The following is an 8930-nucleotide window of genomic DNA, read 5'->3' on the forward strand; positions in this document are numbered from 1 at the left end:
TGGGTGATTCCATTTATTTGAAATTCAGGAAAAGAAAAACCACAGGGACAAAGAACAGATCAGTTGTTGTCTGCATTAAGGGAAGAAGAGTTTGTGGATTTGGCTACAAAGTGGCAGCATGAAGGAGTATCTTGATTGTGTTCATGATTACACAACTCTAAGTATTTGTCAAAATGTATAGTGCTCTACATCAAAAAAGTAAATTTTACACTAAATTTGAAATAAAAATAAAAGGCATTTATAATGACTACTTTGGGGAGAGTTTAAAAAAAAACAAGGTGGGAGTAAAATACTAGACAAAAATAACTCGGTAGCTGAGAGAGATAATTAGGTGTAAACATTTAAAGTCCTGATTTTGTCGAGGATAAAGGTAAAGATATTGATTAATTTCAGACTTTTGGGACAAGGATGCTTTTAAAAATGGAAGGGTAACCACTAAAAAAACAAATAATATGTATAATTTTCAAACTAGTAGAGAGTATGAAAGAAGTAAGAGAAGAAACAAATATCTGTAATTTTAGCACTTTGGGAGGCTGAGGCAGGAGGATCTCTTGAGGCCTAGAGTTCGGGACTAGGCTTGGCAGCATAGTGAGACCCCAGCTCTACAAAAAACAAAATAACTGGAACATGGTGGTGTGCATCTATCGTCCCAGCTACTTGGAAGGCTGAGGTCAGAGGATTGCTTAAGCTCAGGAGTTCGAGGCTGCAGTGAGCTATGATCACGCCATTGCACTCCAGCCTGGGTAACAGATTAAGACTCTGCCTCTGTTAAAAAAAGAAGCAAATAAAAAGTGTAGTAACAACAAATCAGTATGTAAGATGATAGAAATAATCCAAATATATTAGTGATCACAATAAATGAAAAGATGAAGTACGTCCGTAAAAAGATTATATTTTTTAAAAAAGATCCAGCTATATGATGTGTACCTAAAATATAATGACATAGAAAATTTGCAAGCAATGAGTTGAAGAAGAGATACCCAAAGAAACTAACCAAAAATAAAGCTAGTATAAAAATATTAATATCCAAAAAAATGTACACCCTTTATCTAATGCCTACTGTATGCAGAGCCCTGTCTGAAGCCTGTGAGGAGAAACAGAAACATGACTGCTACCCTAGGGAATTATAGTTAGGGTGGTGACCAATGATTCCAAATCATTTTATTTAATCAACAAATACTTGCTCAAAAACTGTGCAAATCCAAAAACATGACATTTCTAAAATGGGGATAAGGGAGTGGGGCATAGTTGGAATTCCAAAAATAAAAATACGGGCCAGGCACAGTGGCTCATGCCTGTAATCTCAGCATTTTGGGAGGCCAAGGGGGGCAGATCATGAGGTCAGGAGCTCAAGACCAGCCTGGCCAATATGGTGAAACCCCGTCTCTACTAAAAATACACAAAAAATTAGCTGGGCGTGATGGCATGCGCCTGTAATCCTAGCTACTCAGGAGGCTGAGGCAGGAGAATAATTTGAACCTGGGAGGTGGAGGTTGCAGTGAGCCGAGATTGCGCCACTGCACTCCAACCTGGGCAATACAGCGAGACTCCATCTCAAAAAAAAAAAAGTGTTGATCATTGTAGTAGTTGGTTTTCAAAGATACCCCCAATGAACCATGCCTCCCAGTATTCATGCCCTTGTGTAGTCTCCTCACACATCAAATCTGGACTGGCCCTGTGACTCATTTTAATAAACAGGATGTGGCAGAGGAGAAAGTATGCTGATTCTGGGCCAATTATTGAGGTCTGGAAACTGCTTTTGCACTTTTGGGAAGAAAGCTGCCATACATCAGGTATAGCTATGCTGCTCTCTAGACTGTGTGGAGAAGCCACATGGAGGAAATGCCGTGAGTTGATAAGGAGAGGAAAAAGGTCCAGCCATCTCAGCAGAGCCCAACCTTCCAGCTGTTCCTGCCAAGGTGCCAGACACTCTAGCCAGCCAAGTCCTTGAAGGCTGCAGTTCCTGTCAGTATCACATGCAGCAGGACTGAGCAGTTGAGCCCAGTCAACCTGCAGGGTCATGAGGGATAATGAAGTGGCTACCATAAAACCAGAAATTTCTGGGAGTAGTTGTGCAGTTATAGATAACCAAAAGAATCTCTTTCAATGTGTGCTAGAACCTCTGCTTACTCAGCATTTTCATCAATGATGTGATTTAATCCTTTCAAACGTACTTAGAGGTATGTATAACTAACTCCCATTTTATAAATGAAGAAACCGAGGCTTGGAAAGAATGCCACATGGCTAATAAAGAATAGAAGCAGGGCTTGAATCAAGGGCTTCTTGATAAGGGACTTCACACTCTCAACCATTGCATTATGTGGCCAAGTGGGAGAGCTGAGGGATGAAAAACACAAGACATTTCACAACAAATCATGATATCTATATGAGCACCCTTTAAGCTTTCTCTGTGCTACTGAGCAGGAAAGTGGATTCTATAAAGATGGTCATTTAAGTAGGCAGATGACAGCCAGGTGCAGTGGCTCATGCCTATAATCCCAGCACTTTGGGAGGCCGAGGCGGGTGGATCACTTGAGGTCAAGAGTGTGAGACCAGCCTGAACAACATGGTAAAATCCTGTCTCTACTAAAAATACAAAAATTAGCTGGGTGTGGTGGCGGGTGTCTGTAATCCCAGCTACTTGGGAGGCTGAGGCACAAGAATTGCTTGAACCTGGGAGGTGGAGGTTGCAGTGAGCCAAGATCACACCACGCACTCCAGCCTGGGCAACAGAGTGAGACTCGGTCTCAAAAAAAAAAATAGGCAGATGATATAGTTGGAGATTTTATTATAGTTTGGACACACTTCATAACAAGCACTAATCATCCTCAGTGTTCAGTTGTCACTTGAGAAAATGTAAATGCTACATCTGCTCACTGCCTGTCTTTTCTTCCAGACAAAGAACACATGTTCTTGACAAGGGAGTGTGCCTTGTTCCCCACCCACAGTCACCATTGGAGAAGCTTGAGTTTTGGAGAGGTGGGGACTGGCTGGATCTCTTTTTTTCTCCTTTTGTTTTTTTTTTTTTTAAGAGAATAGCATCTTGCTCTGTTGCCCAGGCTGGAGTGCAATGGCACAATAACAGCTCACTGCAGCTTCGAACTCCTGGGTTCAAGTGATCCTCCTGCCTCAGCCTCCCAAGTAGCTGAGACTACAGGCGTGTGCCATCACACCTGTCTAATTGACTTATTTTTTGTAGAGGGTCTCACTTTGTTGCCCAGGCTGATCTCAAACTCCTGACCTCAAGTGATTCTCCACCTCAGCCTCCCAAAGTGCCAGGATGACAAGCATGGCTGAGTTGGTATGGGCTCTCCTTTCCCCATATCCAAGGCAAGCTTCCAGGACTCTTCTGGGACCATCAGGTGCTAGGGACCATCTTAGTTCCTACCTCAGTTTCACACATGAGAAAACTGAAGTCCACAGAGGAGGTGTGGCTTCATCAAAAACCCACTGAGAACGAGTGTCAGAATCAGGCTAGGACACATTGGACTCCTCCTCCAGGGCTCTCTGACCTCCAAGGCCCTTTGAAATCTCTCTCCAGCTGCAAACAGATTGCTAGACTTCTGATGGAGGTGATCTGAGATGAGCACCCTCTAAGAGCAGCCTCTGCGAGCCTCTAAGAGCAGCCGGGACCTGTGGAGAACAGAATATGGCCTAGGAGCGCAACAGCCAAGTGTTCAGCACCACGGACAGCTTCGCTGACCTATTGCTGGGGAGGCCAGAGGTGGGGAGGCTGGTTGTCCAGCAAGACAGAGTGTCATGGGAGAGAGAAAAAAAACATGGGAAAGATCTCAGAGACCATCTAATCCAGCCTCCTCGATTTGCATGGGGGGAGACCCAGGACAAGAGAGAAGTGACTTGTCCAAGGTCACACAACAAGTCAGTAGAGAGCCAGAGATGGGAGCTGACAGCCTACTTCCTCACACCTCTTCAAGGCCCTCAGATACCTGGTGTCCATGACTTATTAGTGGCACAGCCAGACCTTGATTAAGGGCTCCAAAATTAAAATCACCTGTCCTTGGAAATGATAAGAAAAGAAAAGAAAAAAGGAGAAATCAAAGAAATGGAAAGAGCACCCGGCCCTGATGGGAAGGTCTGTGATTTGGCCTCTAACTGCAAGGCTTTGACAGGAGCTTCCTACTTTCCAAGATGATGTGGCCTTTCAGAAACGATTTAGTTACCATGGCAACCTCATTCCAGGTTTCATCTCCATGGCAATTCACTGGAGTTTTTCACCCTCCGGTAAGTACGTGTGTGATGGCCCATATGTGTATCCCAGAAACATTAATAAAAATGACATTTTTAGAAGTGGAGTATCTCATTATCCAAGTCTGCAGCCAGGGGAATAACAAGGCATGTTCTAGGGTGGGCAGGGCCCAGGGCATAGTGGAAGGATGTCTCTGGGGGCAGCTCTGCCTTCTCACTGCAATTGCAAACCTGTCCCAGTCTTTACAGCTAGTGCATCTCAACCTCCCATGGGTACAAATGATTTCTCCTTTTCTGCATCCTCCCTGGTGCCCTGCTCATGACAAAGCCTGAGTGTTGCCTGTGCTGACAAGAAGTGCTGGGACAAGGAGAGAGAAAGCTGGTCCTTCTGACTATGACTTCTGTGGCACCCCAGGGCTCCTGCTTCCCTGTCTACTGTGCCCCAGATTGGGGCACCCTGGAGCAGTTCCCAGCTTTTGTGTTGGACCTTGCTTGTCTGATCTGTGGACTGTGGGCATCCCCCTCAATGTGACCTAATCTGCCATCCAATTTCCAGGAAATCCTCATGGTTTCTGGTCCACCCAGGGCACCCCTTCTGTTTCCAGCAAAGCTATGCCTTCTCTTTGTTCTTTGTTCTTTTTTTTTCTGAGACACAGTCTCACTTTGTCACCTAGGCTGGAGTGCAGTGGTATGATCATGGCACGCTGCAGCCTCGACCTCCTGAGCTCAATTGATCCTCCCACCTTAGCCTCCTGAGTAGCTGGGACTACCGGCACACAGCACCATGCCCAGCTAATTTTTCTATTTTTTTTGTAGAGGCAGGGTCTCATGATGTTGCCCAGGTTGGTCTTGAACTCCTGAGCTCAAGTGATCCTCTTGCCTTGGCGTCCCAAAGTGCTGGGATTACAGACGTGAGCCACTGTGCCTGGCTGTGATGACTTTTCTTTAATATGTCCTGCTGTTTATAATGATGCAGGGCTGGAGTATTTAGCCCACCATCTTGACCTAACCCTCTCTTTCTTTCTCCACTTTTAGTGTCTATAAATAACCATCTACTAATCTACGTATAATATGTCTAATGATGGGTCATTTCTTTCCTCATCTTCATCATCGTCACCAGTAGCAGTAGTACTATTTCGTGATTGAGGGATCACCGCAGAGTAAGAAGTGCTCACAAAAATGTTCCATCAGCATCTCAAATAATGAGACAGAAAAATCAAGGCATGGCTTCATTTAAAAAATGTAATTGAAAGTATGAAATGTACTAGCTTTGTACCTTCTCAAACCACTTTTTTTGAGACAGGGTCTTGCTGTGTTGCCCAGGCTGCAGTGCAGTGGCACGATCATGGCCCATTGTGTGACCTCTTCACACCTCTTCAAGGCCCTCAGATACCTGGTCCTTATGACTTCTTTAGTGGCACAGCCTTGACCTGCTGGGCTTAAGCAATCCTCCCATCTCAGCCTCCAGGGTAGTTGGAACTACAGGTGCACCCCACCACACCCGACTAATTTTTTGTATTTTTTGTAGAGACAAGGTCTCACCATGTTGCCCGGAATGGACCTGAACTCCTGAGCACAAGAGATCCTCCTGCATTAGCCTCCGGAAGTGCTGGGATTATAGGTATGAGCCACCACCCTGACCTCCAAATACCTTTTGAACTCAGGCTTGGATTTGAACTCTGGTTCTATCAACTATTAGCTGTGATTTCAGATCAGTGATGGGAGCAATTTGTGCCTTGTTTCATTAAGTGGAGATGACAATAGCATCTGCCTTGCAAGAATTATTTGATGTGGCCGATGAGAAAAATCAGAATTATGAAAAGTGCTTCACACCATTCCTGGCATGTGAAGAGCCCTCTCTAAATGGCCATTATGCTAATTAGCACCTTAAAGGGAAATCGTTTTCATGAAATTTTATTTGAATCTGGCTAGAGAAAGTGCTCACCTTCCTCCTTGTGTTTTGCTTATTTGATTAAATATCTTTGATTTCTGTGATGTGTGAAGTCCCTTGAAAGCAGGGCTGTGTGTTCAACAAAGGTTTGTGGCCTTCCCGCAGTGAATTGTGCTGGGTGCTGTGGGAAATACAAACACAGGGAAGACAGTTCTGGTCCTCAGGGGAAGTGTAGTGGGGAAGACGGACATGAGAACCTAACCGTAACAGGATGCAGAGCAAGGCATGCGCCATGCACTGCGGCCATGTTACCTCCTGGTTTGGAATGTGAGCTCAGACACCAGTCTGCCTGGGTTTGGATCCCAGCTCTGCCACTTATTGGCTGCACAACCTCAAACAAGTCTCTTAACCTTGCTGGGCTTCAGTTTCCTCAAATGTAAAGTAAAAATGGTAACAGGAGAGTTAATGCATGAACAGAGTCTAACACATAGAAGGGCTCAATTGACATTAGCTGTCATTACCAACATATACAAAGATAGTGTGGAGGGGATATGTGAGAAGCGATTATAATTCTGTTTAATGGGTGAGGTTGTACTTGAGCTTGATCTTGGAGGATAAGTAGTTCTCAAAGGGCAGAAGAGAAGAAGAGAGGCATTTTGGGGGAAGCAGAGCAGCAGGAAGAGAGGCATGGAGTGTGAACTCTGCAACGTTCTCTGGGTACAGCATGGGGGCTGGATCACAGGTGCATGGAGAGAAATACTGGGAAATGGGCCAGTGCAAGGGTTTAGGACAGCCCCTAGGAGGTCTTGAAAACTGGCTCAAGCATTCAGACAGTTCTGTAAACAACAGAGACCCACTACAGGCTACTGGAGAGAAGCAACATGGTGCCACCTGTGTTCTGGGAAAATCACCTTGGTGGCAGTGAAGGAGGGATAAAGAAAGAAGGGGGTAGGGGGCCCAGAGACCGTTTGGGGGCTATAGCACAGCCCAGGCAAAAACGTCAAGAGCTTAAGCAGGGAGGTGGCCAAGAGGGAGAGCCACTGTGAACACAGAATCCGACAGGCTTGGTGAAGGAGTGGGCAGAGTCAGACAGGGTTTCCTGCTAGGTGGCTGGGAAGATGGCAGTGGCGATGCTCTTACAGAATCAGGGCCCTGGGAAGAGGACCAGCCTGGGATAGGGGCCTTCTTCAGCTTGGGGCATACGGCATGGCCCAGTGCAGACCCTTGTATGTCCCTCACTGCTGTTCCTTCTCTTCAGCTCCAACAAGCCCCATAGAGCACCTTGCACCAGTCAGGCGCTCAGTGAATACCTCTGAGTAAGGAACCACAGGGAAGGAGGTGTCCAGAGACCTCCCCACTCCAACTTCCTCCATTCCAGATCCAGCCTCTTCCTCTCCCTCCCCACTGTGGACACCCCTGAACATCTCCTGTTTCTGAATCTTTAGGGAAAAAATGTCCCCAACTCTGTCTCTCAGCACTGCCTCCTTTCTCTGCCCCAACCCACTGAACGTGTGACTCATTCCCACGCTTGCATCCTAAAGCCCTGCCTGGGGTGTCCCTCCATGCGGGGACCGCTGGAGCAGAGGCCATCACCATCATAACACCCTCCACCAGCCACCCAGCCCCTACCATGGGAAGAGCACCGTGCCAAGCTCATCAATCACCATCAGATACTCTCGACAAACACAAGAGGATGGGCTTTCTGATTCCCATTTTACAGATGGGAAGAATGTGACTCAGAGAACTTAGTCGGCTTGCTCTTGCACACACAGCTGGTTCTGTGTAATCATACAGCTTGAACAGGTCCCCTGCCCTCTGCCTGCCTCCCCCACCAGCACCTCCACAATGGCCACGCAGATCTTCAGGACACAAGCAGAAAGCAGGGGCTACCTGAGACTGGAACATCAGGGCATCTCTTGGGATCAGCACCACCTGCAGTCATTGAATGCAGAAGGGCCTTCTAATCCCGGGACCTGTCCAGACCCCCAAGGATTCTGATGTAATTGGTCTGGGGTGCAACCCCAAAAGCAGGACTTTTAAAAGCTCCTCCAGGTAATTCTCATGAGGTTGAAAAATGATTGTTCTAATGGGTCCTGCCCTGAAAGCATCCCTGCCGACACCTGCCCCCCACCACAGTCACCGTGGACCTGCTCTGCTGCCTCAGTACTGAGCTTCTCATGCTGGATGCAGCCGGGCCATGGCACAGGTCCTCACAGCCACCGGCCTCCCAGGAGAAGCGGAAGCTGATCTTGCTGTGGCTCTCCTCCACTCTGGCTCCCTTTTCCGACTCCAGATACTTCTCTCCATCCACCTTCCCAGGTTTCCAGAGCCTTCTTATGGTCCAAAGCTCCCCCTCTCCACAAGGGGACACTCTAGCTGCCCTTCTGGAGAGGACTGAAGACCCCAAGTTGACTCCCTGGTCCTTGTGCCCCCTGGGGGGCCACTGAGAGCCAGGCAGGGAGGCTGGCTGGTGTCAGCAGGAGGGAGGGTGGTGGGGCAGGTGGCAGAGTGGCCAGAAAGAAGGCAGCCTTCAAATGCTGGTTCCGCCACCTCCTCCCACTGGGCTGTTTCCCCTATGTCACAGTGAGAGAGCTGCACAGGACCCTAGCTCCACCCTGCAGAGGGGCCAGAGTTGCTTTCTTATGCCTGGAGACCCTAAACAACGGTGGAACGATCAGGCTTCCCTGCTGCGGGCTGGGACCAGCCTTTGTTCTGATGGCCAGAAGCTCTGATGAGCAGGTGTAGACAGCAGACAGTTTCCTTATTCAGCAATAAGGACAGTGTGCATGGTGGATAAATGCCTTAAACACAGAAGAGTTCACGGGAAAAAAAA

The 8930-nt window shown here is 47.3% G+C and overlaps 1 long non-coding RNA gene across 1 annotated transcript; it reads left to right on the top strand.

The window, feature by feature from the left end:
- The first annotated feature begins 3215 nt into the window (after positions 1–3215).
- Positions 3216–8930, top strand: LOC115831475. The gene is made up of 2 exons (XR_004026969.1): positions 3216–4242; positions 5735–8930. It is a non-coding gene; the product is annotated as an uncharacterized LOC115831475 (long non-coding RNA).

Source organism: Nomascus leucogenys, chromosome 19 (genome assembly GCF_006542625.1).
Source record: "Nomascus leucogenys isolate Asia chromosome 19, Asia_NLE_v1, whole genome shotgun sequence".
Lineage (NCBI taxonomy): Eukaryota > Metazoa > Chordata > Mammalia > Primates > Hylobatidae > Nomascus > Nomascus leucogenys.